Raw genomic sequence first — 12,597 nt, 5'->3', positions numbered from 1 at the left:
GTGCTTTGATAATAGGAGAGGAAAAGCCCCTTTTTTTTTTTTTTTTTTTTTTTTTTTTTTTTTTTTTTTGTTCGTTTCTGGGGCCTCCGAGGCTCACCTGCGACTTTATGTGTTGGTCATTTCCATCTGGGTCTGGGATTTCCCACTGTAGGGACGAGGACAATAGCTGCGCTGGCACAGCTGTGGGGCGGGTGACTGAGCGGAAGAAGTGACCAAGCACAGCCCCACAGCTTCCCTCTCCCCCTGGGGCGGGTGTGGATGGTGCCAGCAATGCGCCAGGAGCCAGCCGTTGCTGTTCCCAGCAGGGAGTGAGCTGGGACAATCACTGCCTTCCTATGCACCCTGCTCATTCTGTCACATGGGGAATGAAATTTCCTTCAGAGGCAGCTTTGTCTGCCTGCATTGGTGAGGTTTCTTTCTGGGGAGTGTTGGAGGTGCAGAGCTACTCCAGGTGAGCTCTGGATGAGACTCTGAGAGAGGTGTTCTCCAGGAGAGAAGGTCAAACATGGCTTTTCCAAAGAGCACATCAACCCAGTGCCTGCTGGGGGTACTTACCCATGTGCCACCCCCGTGCCACTATGCAGGAGCAGAGCTGTCCTGAGGTGTGGAGTCTGAGACCCCACAGAAAGTGCCAGCACAGTGCTTGCAGTGGCTGGGCCCCATTTTTCAGCAGCACTCATGTTATTTAGGGGATGGGCAAGGATGGTGCTGCAGCACTGACCCCTTTTGCATGGCCAGCTGTGCCCCAGGAATGGTGTCATGCAGATCTGGTGGTGCCTTTGGAACTGTCTGGGCACATGTTCAGGCACTTTGGTCCTGCTCTAGCCTGGATGATCCCACCTGCCTGCCCTAAATCCCACAGTGGTTTCAGCAGGACACAGGGCTTTTCATCACCCCTTGTCTGAACCAGTTAGGTAGGATTGCTGTGTGCTGGGAGGTGGTTACTCTAAAGGTGTCTGTGCTTCAGTGGCATCCTGCATCCTGCATGATCCTTCATCCAGAGAGCAGGCAAGAGGAGAACTCTCCATCCAGTGGAGTGAAGTGCCCCTGGGGCCACAAGGGGATGCAGGAGGAAGACAGGATAGATCTGTGTCACTACAGGACACCCATAGCATCCTGTAGAGACATAGATGCTTCCACATTGTGGTGGGCAGGAGGTCCCTGCCTGGTTTTGCACTTTGCAGCACCTCCAAGCCATTGGCATCACCGGCCTTGCTGGGGCTCAGGCAGGACGAGGGCACACCTTGCCGCCCTGTGTTAGCCTGGCTCGAGGAAAGAAGAGCATCTAAACTCCAGATGAAGCATGGAGCAGAGCCCAGCTGCTCAGCTGGGCCTGCAGTTTCTTACCTCCACCCTGTGACCAGCATTATTTCTCACTGCTTGGCTGCCAGGAGCCCAAACAGTGCCTTGCTCGGACAAGCTGTCAATCCAGGGATTTTTGTTTTCATATTAAACCAGCTAAGTATTCAGAATCAGTTCCAGCTACCACCACAGGGAAAGCTACTCCAAGATACATAAATCCCTGCCAAACCTGCCTGTGCTACCTTGGCGGCAGCAGTGCCAGTGCTCTGTGGTGCTGCAGGAGTGGGTGTGTGGCAGGCTCTGACCCACCATCAGCACTCACACCATGTCTGGCTGAGCTCACGGGGAGAGGATCCCTCTGCAAACCTGCACACAGGGAGCTGCCCTGATACCACTGTGCTGAGGGGCATCCAAATGCATGCCCAGACCTCTGTCCTCAGGCAGCAGTTGGAAAGGAGAGGATAATGCCTGCCTGCAGCCTCAGGTGGAGGACAGCAGGATGGGAGCTGGTGTGCTGGGCACCATCCTGTGCTCAGCTCCCTGTGGCTGTGGGGGACACCCACTCCACATCCATGCACGGGCAGGATGAGACCTTGCCATGTAGGACACAGCCACACTCAGGCCATTTGCTGCGTGCCTGGAACTTTGTCTCCCTGGGTTTTCCCCATGTGGTTTGCGGGACCTGGAGCTTGTTGGCCTGCTGGGCACACCACACAGCATGTCCCTTTTCCAGGGTGAGCTTGTCTGGCTCTCCCAGTCCTGTTTTGGGAAGCAGGGATCAGGGGAGTACGCCCTGCCGGGCACGTAGGCCATCCTCGGGTAATGACTCTGAGTGTTTGGCCGTCTGATGTAATGAACTAATTAGGAATTTGCTGTCACCACAGCTGGACTCACCTGGCTTGTAGGCTACAGCCGGGTGATCCTCACTCCGTGTGACAGTCCTCCAGCCTCACGGGGCACCAGGAATAGCAGCGAGGGATCACATGGCCCCTCTGGCTGTCCTCCCCTGCACTATGACAGCCTTCTGGCAGCCACGCGTGCAGGCGTCATGAGGTGGCTTCCGTGGCTGTGGAGGAGCGTGCTGCTCCTCACCAGCCCCCGGGACAGGCAGGTGACGTGTCTCCTGATGTCCCCCGGCAGCACACGTGGCCAGGGAGCAGCCCTGGCAGCAGGCAGCAGTGGCCATGGCACCCCTCCTCTCGGGGACCCAACAAAGATAGCCAGGGCACTCAGGTGACCAAATGCCTTTGGAAATTTCTCCCTGGTGCTTTGCAAGGATCCTTGTGGCAGGCAAAGAGCTGAGCAGGGCAGACCTGTGCTCCTTGCAGCAGGGAAGCATCCTGCTGCCTGTCCAGGCATGGCACTCTGCTTGTGCTCCCCCAGCAGCTGAGAGGTGGGGTAGGCACAGCATACAGGAGCTCTACTTCCCAAGTAACACAGAGTACACAGAATCCTTCTCTGAGGAATGATTTTCATGCCTGTCCAGGTGCACAGGTTGCATCCTGGGCCTTCAGTGCTGATGCTAGCTCAGGGCATGCCAGCATCACTGGGTTTTTCCCCCAGGGAACCCCTGGAAAGAGCCCACTCCCAGCACGTGCCAAGGGCTGCTGTCTGTGAGTAAACATGCTGAGAACCACCATGAAGGTGGGGGGTCCTGGGGAAGGCATGTGGGCATGAGCAGAAATCAGCCACAGCAGCTGGAAGAGCCTCGGAGAGGAAAAGTGTTCAGCCCACAGAAAATGAATTATTGTTGATGTTCACTGAACATTTGTTTAGATTAAGCAATATGGCTCCAAGTTTCTCAGCTGTGGGGAGCCAGTCACCACAGCACTTACTGGATGCTTTTTGGTGTTGCTGTTCATGGCACTGGCCAGGGGACTGAGTGGCAGTGGGGAGAGCTGGCCCCATCCTTGGAAGCTTCCTCCTCTGTACCACGCCATCTCTCCCTGGGTTCTCCTCTGCCAGAGGGCTGAGGCCATGGTGGTTTTCCTTTCCAGAAGTGGATGCTCTGGATGATGCCCTGTCCCAGAAAGCAGCATTTGCAAGGAGGCCGTGGTGAGGCATCTGGTGCAAGGACCTGCCAAACATTCCCGTGGCTGCTGGAGATATGGAGGTGACAGGAGCCTTGTCCCAGCTCGGTCCCAGCCCTGCTGGGATGGTGACACTGGGGTCCCTGCAGGGCATCGACTGTTCTGCCAACGTCCAAATGCAGAGTTTGGGAAAGGCTGTGGCCGGGGACTGTGAGCTGCTCTCCACTGGCACCGGCACTTTGTAGCAGTTGAATGTGTGGATCTGCCAGCTGGGCATGCAAAAATACCTTAGAGGCATGGAATAAAATGTATTTATTTCTTAGAAATCTGTATAAATTGGAACCATCTCCCAACAAGAAGTGCTGAGTTTGGTTTCCCGATGTAAAGTGGCAGCTACAATGAAGCAAAAGACAAAAAAAGGCTGGACCACCCACTGTCAGGGGAGAGAGTGCCCTGGGCCCCCGGGGTGCTGGGAGGGGGAGCCATCTGGGCCCTAGGGTCTCTGCAGGTGGGACGCTTGCTGCCTGCAAATGTGGGGAAGGCTTCCCTCAATCCTCCACAAACCCAAGAGAGCCACCTTAAGAGCTCTCCCTCCATAGGACCAAACGGGATCCGCCAGGCGTTTCATATACCATATTCTATAGCCAAGGAAGCCTTAACAAAGAGCCGTACGCTCTCACGTTTCGCTTCAGGCTTCTCCCTGCTGCAGCTGGAGCTGAGTTTTTAAAAATCTTTGTGTCATTATTTCGTTCCTCTTTTGATTCAGCCATCGAGGGACAAGGAGATGCCAAACGAAAAGAATGGGCATTTAAACAGAACTAGATTGAAGAGGCAGTGTGTGCACTGAACAACAAGTCTTTTTACATTTCATATGATCTTATACATGGGCTCCATTCAGTATATTTCCCCTCTGTTTCATCTGAATGTACAGAATTAGCCATTCACATCCTCTGGAATTACGGCTCTTTAACATTTCCATTCTGAGCTGCCTCCATATTTTGGGGGTTGGGAGTGCTATTAGCTCAGCTGGGGAAGCACAAGCTGAGGTCAGAGTTGGTCTTGCAGGCTGGAAATGAGCTTTTTCTTTTTTTGGAAAGTGCAAGATTTGGTGCATGGCGACTCAGGTCAGAAAGATCTACGACCATACACAATGATGTGTATGTGCTAGAACATGCATGGATCTGGTTTCAGCGGAGGGGGCCTTTTCACATTAATCCCAGGGAAGTTATTTCTTTAGACAGAAAAGCGAGCCTCGGTGTTTGGCCGCGGGGCGAGCTCCACGATCGCCTGAGGTCACACGCGTGGCCGTGTCCTGGTTTGTGGCTGCTGCCTCATTGTCTTTTTGAAATACCAATATCAAAAACAAATATTTACTGTGCTATTTACTAAAGCTCCCTGGATACTGATATAAATTTAGAAGAGTTGGCCCAGAAAACTCATTCAAACTGAGTTGGAGTCACAAGAGGAAAACCATGAGGGATGTGTGCATGCAGCTAATTCTGCTGCAAAGCTCTGGACCTTGCACTGCTGCCCTGAGTGAGGATAGGACTGTGCAGTGGCACTGGTGCATCCTGTAGCCTATGCTGCCTTCCCTGAGAGTCCTGCAGCATTCCTGTGGTGTTACTTACATACATCATCAGAGGGAAAAAGGCTGGCTTGGGAGTGTTTCTCATGTGAATCTGCCTTTTTTCTAGTTTTACTTGTCCGCCGACACACCTAAGTCAGTGTCTGCTTTGGGGGTGTTCCCCCCTTTCCCCAGCATTTACATACAGGAGGGTTTATTGCCAGACAGCTGGGATGTCAAAGTGGGAACAATCTGCAGAGAGGAGGGAGTGGATCCTGCCGTGTCTCTGCTGGCCACTTTGCGATGCCTGCGTGCTGCAGAGAGGTGCTTCCCTTGGGGCACCTGCAGGCTGTGTACCGGGTGGTCTGCAGGAACCAACATCCCAGAAGGAAGTCTCTGCCTCCTCTGCCACTCTTTCTTTGCTATTTATTTAACTTTTTCTATCTATGGCTCCTGCATCATAATTTCCTCAGGCCACTTCATCTGGTCGTTCTGGAAATGAGGACAAGGTGGCAAACAACAAACATGGGCCCCCAACAGGGCAAATAAACCCAGCAAGGTCGAGTGTGACTCAGAAGGCAGCAAGGCTCCCATTTCCCCCCTCACCTGGCTTTCTGTAAGACAAGACTTAGCTGCTCCTCAAGGGCAGGAGCCCAGACCTGGGGGCTGCAACATCATGCTCTGCAGGGGCTTGTTGCCAGCTGACTTCACTTTAATACACAGCATCTGCTAGAGAGCATTCACCTGAGCCAGACACAAATCCCAAGTCCCCTGTCGACCACCCCTGAACCAGTCAGGCACAACCAGGTTTCAGGCTTTCCCGGAGATCCCTTCAGTCACAGCCCCCTGCCTTAATTTAACCTGGTTATTTATACCTTTTCCTGTGTGTGTTTAATTATAGCAAAACCTGGCAATACCGCTGTGCTTAACGGTCTGTTGGCATTTCCATTATGAGCCCAGACTGGAAGGGATTATATAGCCTGAGTGTTTGAACTGAGCTCAGACAGAGACTTGGCATAGACTTGCAACCCAAATACAGAGATTTCCAATTGGCTAATGGCAGTTTTGAAAAGGGAACATTTTTCACATGCTTAGGCCCTTCCATTTGCTTAAGCTGCCTTCCTCTGTTTTAAACTCGGCGAGCAAGGAGTCGTAATTCAGCCTGTTAGAGCAGTGACTCATGTTCATTGCACAGTGATGCCATAACCAGCCAAGGCAAGGCCTTCTGCCTTAAGAGGAATTACACACAGAGAGATGACTGGGGAAAGTCAGCTCTTCACTCACCGGAACCACACCATCTGTGCATCCTAACTGCAGCTGCCATGGCCAGCATGAGTTGTCTGACCACGTCTCAGGCTCTGCAGTGGAGACACCTAATGTCACCAGGATGTACTGGACCTCATGAGCAGCCAGTAGCACTTACAGGGCATCAGTTGTTTCATCCTCAAGTAGATGAATCAAACAGGATCTCTCGGTCAAGTCCTAAAAATGCTTTTTCTTCCCATCAGCTCTGTGGGGAGTCAGGGGTAATAGGCTCAGGCAGCAGCATCCACAGCAGGGATAGTCTGCTGGGACCAGTCACACTTGCTGGGAATCTAGAGGAGCTCCCATGGTGGGATGTGGTCCATCCATCCATTTATCTCCACAAGATTTTTCTCTAACAGCATGGAAGACAGAGCAAGAGCAGCCAAAAAGCTATGTCTTCTTTTAATGCACAGGAGTCTTTGACACAGAAGAACCAAGTGATTCACCCATGGTCTCCCAGTAGGTCAAAGAGAGCCTTCCCTGGGGGCAAACCTAGATCTGCACTGCACACTGATGTCTCTGCAGGGCCTCTCCTCCTTCTGAATGGATTAAGTAAGCAAGCTGATATAACAAGCAAGAGAATATCATATTTTGGGAAGAGTTATAAGTCAAGTTGGCCAGACACCAGCAAAGAAAACTAGCTAGTAAATGAAGAGAAGCTTGTAGCAAAGACCATGTGTTGCAAACAGCCTTTCTCTCCAGAAAGCTTGCTTTTGACCTTGGTGGAAGGTCTTCTGTGCCTGTGTCCAGTGGAGAGATGGTCCATCCCTTGCTGACTCCAATCTCTTGCCTGTTGGAACCTGAGTGGAAGGAGGTGAATACCGGACCCTGTACTCAGCTGCAGGAGAAGCATCAAGACCCAAAGCTGCTGCATTTGCAGCTCATACCTAGAGGGATGCCGTGCAAGGTGCCCTGGCTGCTGCTGGCCTGGAGCTGGGGCTGCTCTTCATTCCCCATCTCAGGCGTACCAGAGTTGGGTGAGCTCACCCAGGCTGTGCTAGGCAGCTGCACCCCCTGACCTGGGACGGACTGGTGGGGACTGGGCAGAGGAGACAGCTCTGTTCCCATCAGGGCTGTCACCATGGGAACTTTAGGGACCGAGGCCATTTACGGCTGGTTGTAAACCCTGACTCTGACAGCAAAGCCTTTCTTCGCCTTTTCCTCTGCACTTGGCCCTGAGTGTCTCAGAGAAAGCAGGCTCAAATTCTACCTCCGGCTGGCTCTGCACACACATCCCCTGGCACCGAGCGCTGGCCCGCTGCGTGGGAGCTGCTCGAGCTCAGCAAAGTGTCCTGGCTGTCTCTCCCAGGGAAAGTGGAGCAGATGCCCGAGGTTGCTGAGCATCACAGGTCTGACAGCTCTGCAGACACCTGCGGATTCGCAGGGGGAGAGAACTGGTGGGTTAGCAGTGCCACTACCTATTGGAGGAGCTCTCAGATCAATTTGTGAGGCAAATGATCTCTGCTAAAGTCTAGCTCCCCTCGGCAGATTACCAGCTTTGAGGCTGCAAAGGCTCATCTTTCGGCTTGGCCAAAACTGAAAGTGCTGTGGTGAAAAGATGGAGAAACAGCTGGCAGGAGCCGCCCTGTGGAGGAGAAGTTGAGGGCAGAAGGACCTCTCATCTGGTCCTCCTTCTGATGCCAAATGCTCTGTGAAAGCCACTTGGGTTGTGCAGTTCCTGAGGACTACCCCAGTTTGGATGCCTGCCCAGCCTTCCTCAGAGAGAGAGAGTTTAAAACACAGACCTGGTATCGATGCTGCTCTGTCTCCTGGGAGCTACAGTCCAGGTAGCTCATGACCATCTTGTCCTTTTGCAGGCTCAGCATCCTAGCTGGAGCACTGATCCCTCTGTGTGCCACAATGCCCTGCTAACAAAATGTGGTGGCATGGCCGTGGTGCTGAATGGGAGTCTCCATGGCAAGGGAGTGTCTGGCAGGGCAGGACCTGGGGACCAGGAGGCAGCCCTTGTCCTTCACAGGAAAGGCCTGGGGGAGGGAGGGCATTTTGCCAGACTGCCCAGCTTTCATGAGTTCAGGTTTGTGTTAAAAGGTAAAAGAACCCTGCAGAATACACAACCTGCTATTACAGCAGACTAAAAAATTCAACACTCAACACTTAGTTATAATTAGGACTCGATGATCCTTGTGGGTCCCTTCTGACTCAAGATATTCTAATACAAAGAGAAAGCTCCAAGAGATACTCTGCAGCCACTCCATACAGAAAGCCTTTCATGGGAGAGCTACCCACCAATGCTCCCTTTCCCAATGGCCCTCACATGCACAAATTTTCCTCATAATTTTCCCCGCAGCTTGAGGTCCAGCTCTGCCTATCAGGCCTGCCAGAACCAGTGACCCCATGTCCTGGCAAAGGGATGCACTTGGAATGACATGGACCACTGCTTTCTCCATTCTTCTGCTTCAAGCACCCTGATTTCCGTGGTGGATGAGTCACTGGCTGGCACCTAGGCTGGGAAGATGAATGAGCCACCCCCATGCTGCTGACACAGTCTGAATACAGACTTCCTGCTCTTACCTAGGTATGAGATCAGGAAGAGAAGATGTGCTTCCTAAGAAAAAGTGACTGGATTTGTTCTGGGCTTCCTGTGGAATTCTGGGAGAAAAATGAAAAGGCTTTGCTGCTTTATGAGGGTAAGCGCTGCCTTTTATTTTTTTTTCAATGTATGTTGCTTTTGCAGGTCTTTATTTTAAAGAAAGTGGTAGGGAAATTTTCCTCCTTAAGGGAAAAACAAAGCAAAAGCAGAGACTGGTAGTGTTGACTGCTCATTCATGGAGAACAGTGGTTCCAGGAAAGGCTAAAGTCTGTTTGCACTGGTTCCTGCAGCTAATGAAGTATGACTGTGAAGGGGGCTCCTAATGCTAGTGCAAAGTAAGGCTCACAAGCTTCAAATGTTTTCTTGGATGATCTCCAAACCTTCTGCCCTCCTTTGGGCTACGGCTGAGGTTGGAGACCTCGGAGCTGCGAAGACTTCAGTGCAGCTGCTTCCAAGCAAAACCAGAGCCATCACAATGAAAATAAATAAATAAACAAATAGTGCTATTCTGAGCCTCAGACACATTGGAGTGTTTCATTTGCACCACAGCATGCAGGATGTGTCCCTCCCTGTTTGGGAGCACTGTCCTGATTTCCAGTCTATTACTTTCTGGTGAATTCCCTCCTCTGTCTTCCGAGAGGGGAGCCTGCACACCTCTCACAGACTCTCAGCTCACTCTTAAAGGGCTCTGTTGGTTGCCACTAGCAGGGCATCATGGTGCAGGACTGATTCACCTCCTACCAGCAGGAGCACTCACAGTGTATTTCCATGACATGCAGCTACCCCTCCACACCTCCTGTTAAAAGAAACCTTTTTGCAGATGCAGTCTTGCCCTGACACCTCCAAAGTCAGCTCTTATGCTCCCTGCACACCTTTTGGCTGTCACCTCTGCCTGCAATGCTATCCAACACCTCTTGGTTTAAATGTGTGTTTTCCTCATTTATTGCTCGAAATACTCAGCAGCTGTCTATCCCCTCCTCCTGCCCCTCTCCTTATTTCTTCTTGGGATATCTCAGCCCTCTCCGGGGCTGCAGCCTTGCAGGATCCTCTGCATCATCGTCCTATGCTCTCAGTTGGTTGCATTTCTTCATGCTGAGCCCTCATGGAGGTTCACCTTCCTTTTCCCTCCTAGATTCAGTCCATATTCTCTTCAGTCAAATTCCCATCCCAAATCCTCCCTCCTCACAGCAGTTCCTGGGTTTGTCTCTTGGTCCCATGAGCGCCTTTCCCCAAATGCCTGTGCGTGCACTGCTCATCTGTCTGAGCCAGGATGGGGCCAGGTGTGAGGTGGCAGCAGCTGCCTTGTCTCAGGGATGGACCTGACTTGTGATTTGGATTGCAGTGATCCATAGCTTTGCTTCTCTGGAAATCCTGCTCAGCCCCTGGCTGGAGCTCATCCTGAAAGGGGAAAAGTTTCAGGGAATTGGGCCGGTGAGCTCTACAAGGCTGCCTTAAGGGAGCACATGTCAAACGGAACATTTCAAAGGCTTGGCTAAGTTTGGCTGCAGCAAAGGGTGCATCTGGACTAAACCAAAGGCCTTCCCTGCTTCTCCTTTTGCCAAACTTCAAGTCTGCATGCCAAAAACATGCAGCTTGAAGAGCTCTTCAAAGGAAAGGTCAACAGATTTCTCCGTAACAAAAGCAAGAGAAACCAAAGCATTTCCCCTTACAATGTTCTTGGAAGCAGATGAATCATTTTGGCTGAAATTATATATTTTATAACTCTATTTGCTTAGATACTTCAGCATTAGGCAGCTAACCAGCAAGATGAAGTTCAACCCAAACATTTCAGCATGGCCTAGTTAAAACCAGCTGAATAACAGCGCTTGGCATGGGAAGAGTGACTGCAGGTCCACAGCGCTGGGAAGGAGCAGACTTACCTGCAATGCCTATCCCTTGTGTCATTGCTTTCAAAGATCTGCTGGAATGGTGATAATGTTTGGTCAAGGTGGAGGAAACTTAAACTTTCATCCTTTTTTGCCTTCCTTTTCTTTCTCCTTCAAGCCAGAATGACAGTGCCCAATCTTTAATCTGTGAGTGGTATGCCATGATTCGGAGATGGCACTTGGAGTGGAGACAGTACGATTTCTTAGGCACAGTAGAGTTGGTCAGCTTATACCAGTGCTTTCCAGCTACCTCAAACTTGCATCTCATGGCAGCTCTGAGTGGTGGTGTATCCTGCATCACATTCTGCATCAGCAGGAGGCTGTGTGGTCCGGCGAGGACGCGAGGGAAGAGCAGAGCCAGGCATCACAGACCAGCGTGTGCTGGGAAGTGCAGATGAGTAAGAGGAAATGGCTGAAGATGGGGGCTCTGGGGCAGGCAGGGCTGGATGAGGCTGTACCACCACTCAGGGCAGTACAGTACAGTATCCTCTCCCATTTTCCTGCAGGGGGATGAAATGGTGCTTTACCAGTTTCTCTTCTGGTGGTCTGTGCTGCGTCTGTGTTCTGTCAAGCTGGATAGTCAGCATCCCAAACAGAAGTGATGCTGCCAAGGACTGGGAGGAACTCATACTGCAAGGAGACCAGCCCTGGGATGTTCAGCCAGGCCACAGCAAATGGCAGAGGGCTGCCCTGCAGCAGTGGAGGTGTTGCAGAGGATAGCAGAAGCCTTAGGTCCTTGTTTAGCTGCTGAAACACTGTGCACTGAGGGGTGGGTGCAGATGCTGCATCAGCTCAGGGCCCTGTTCCCTCCTCTCTCTCCTGCACCCCTGCTGTGCCCTGGCACAGGCCATTGCTGTCACAGAAGACAGGGAAGGCAAGAAGCTGACCCTGCAGTGGGTGCACACAGGGCTGGGAAGCCCTTTGCAAAGGTGCTGTGTGTCCTCAGAGGTGCTGCTTTTGCTCTGCTGACAGCTTCCCATGAGCATTCTTTCTCCTCTCTGGGAGACTAAATAGCCTCCGAGCAAGAGAATCTGGCAGTCATCCCGGGCTCTGCTGTGTCACTGGGGTGTTTGGGGAGGGGAGAGAATAACCCAAGGGGTGGAGAGCAGGAACTCATGGTGCAGCTGCAATTTCCACAACAGCCTCCTTACTCTCCACCTCTGCCATGGGAAGGGGTCTCCACATCTCCTGGGTGCTCAGTGAGGAGCAAGCCACGCTTTCCTTTCTGCCCATCTGCTGAGTCTGTGCCATCTCTCTCCCATTTAAGTAGTTCTTGCCACTGGTGATACGGACACTTCTGACAAATGAAGAAGAAAGGAGGGACATGTCAGGGTTTGGACAAGGGAATAAATATTTAGACTCAGATCCACAGAAGATGATGTGGTGCTTTGCATCTGGCTGCCCCCACAATGGGATGAGCAGCTCTGAGGTCAGGAGAGTTTGTCCATCCTTTGCTTGGGTGGCTTGTGGGTGCTCAGCACGGCTCCAGCATTGTGCTATCTCCTGCCAGCCTTGGTCACCTACTGGTGTTCCTTGGTTTGGAGCTGATGGAGGCCAGGGATGTGAGTCACTGGCCTGCCCTGGCCTTCTTCCACAGGCTCCATTTGGTGCTGCTTTGTGTGTGTGAGAGCGTGCTCCCCTCTCCCAGCTGTGCGTGCCTGCCTGCCAGCACGCCACTGATCCAAGCTGCAGCTGTGCTGGTTTTCTCCTCTCCTCTAGCTCTGAGAGTCTTGTTCATGGATTAGGGGGAAAGAAGGAGGAGGAAGAAGGGGGGGCAAAGAGAAAATAATGAAAAAAACATTAATGAACCAATACAGGGAGAGATGCCCAGTAGAAGTGGGTGTTCTGCCCATGGGCAGCATGGTGTGGCATCATCCCCACTGTGCCTTCACCACCAGCAAGCAGAAGATGCCGCCTCCCTACATCTTCCTGGAAGATGAGCTGGGGTCCTTGTTGGAA

The sequence above is a fragment of the Zonotrichia leucophrys genome, chromosome 3, assembly GCF_028769735.1.
Source record: "Zonotrichia leucophrys gambelii isolate GWCS_2022_RI chromosome 3, RI_Zleu_2.0, whole genome shotgun sequence".
Lineage (NCBI taxonomy): Eukaryota > Metazoa > Chordata > Aves > Passeriformes > Passerellidae > Zonotrichia > Zonotrichia leucophrys.
Note: the sequence above shows the minus strand (reverse complement) of the source record.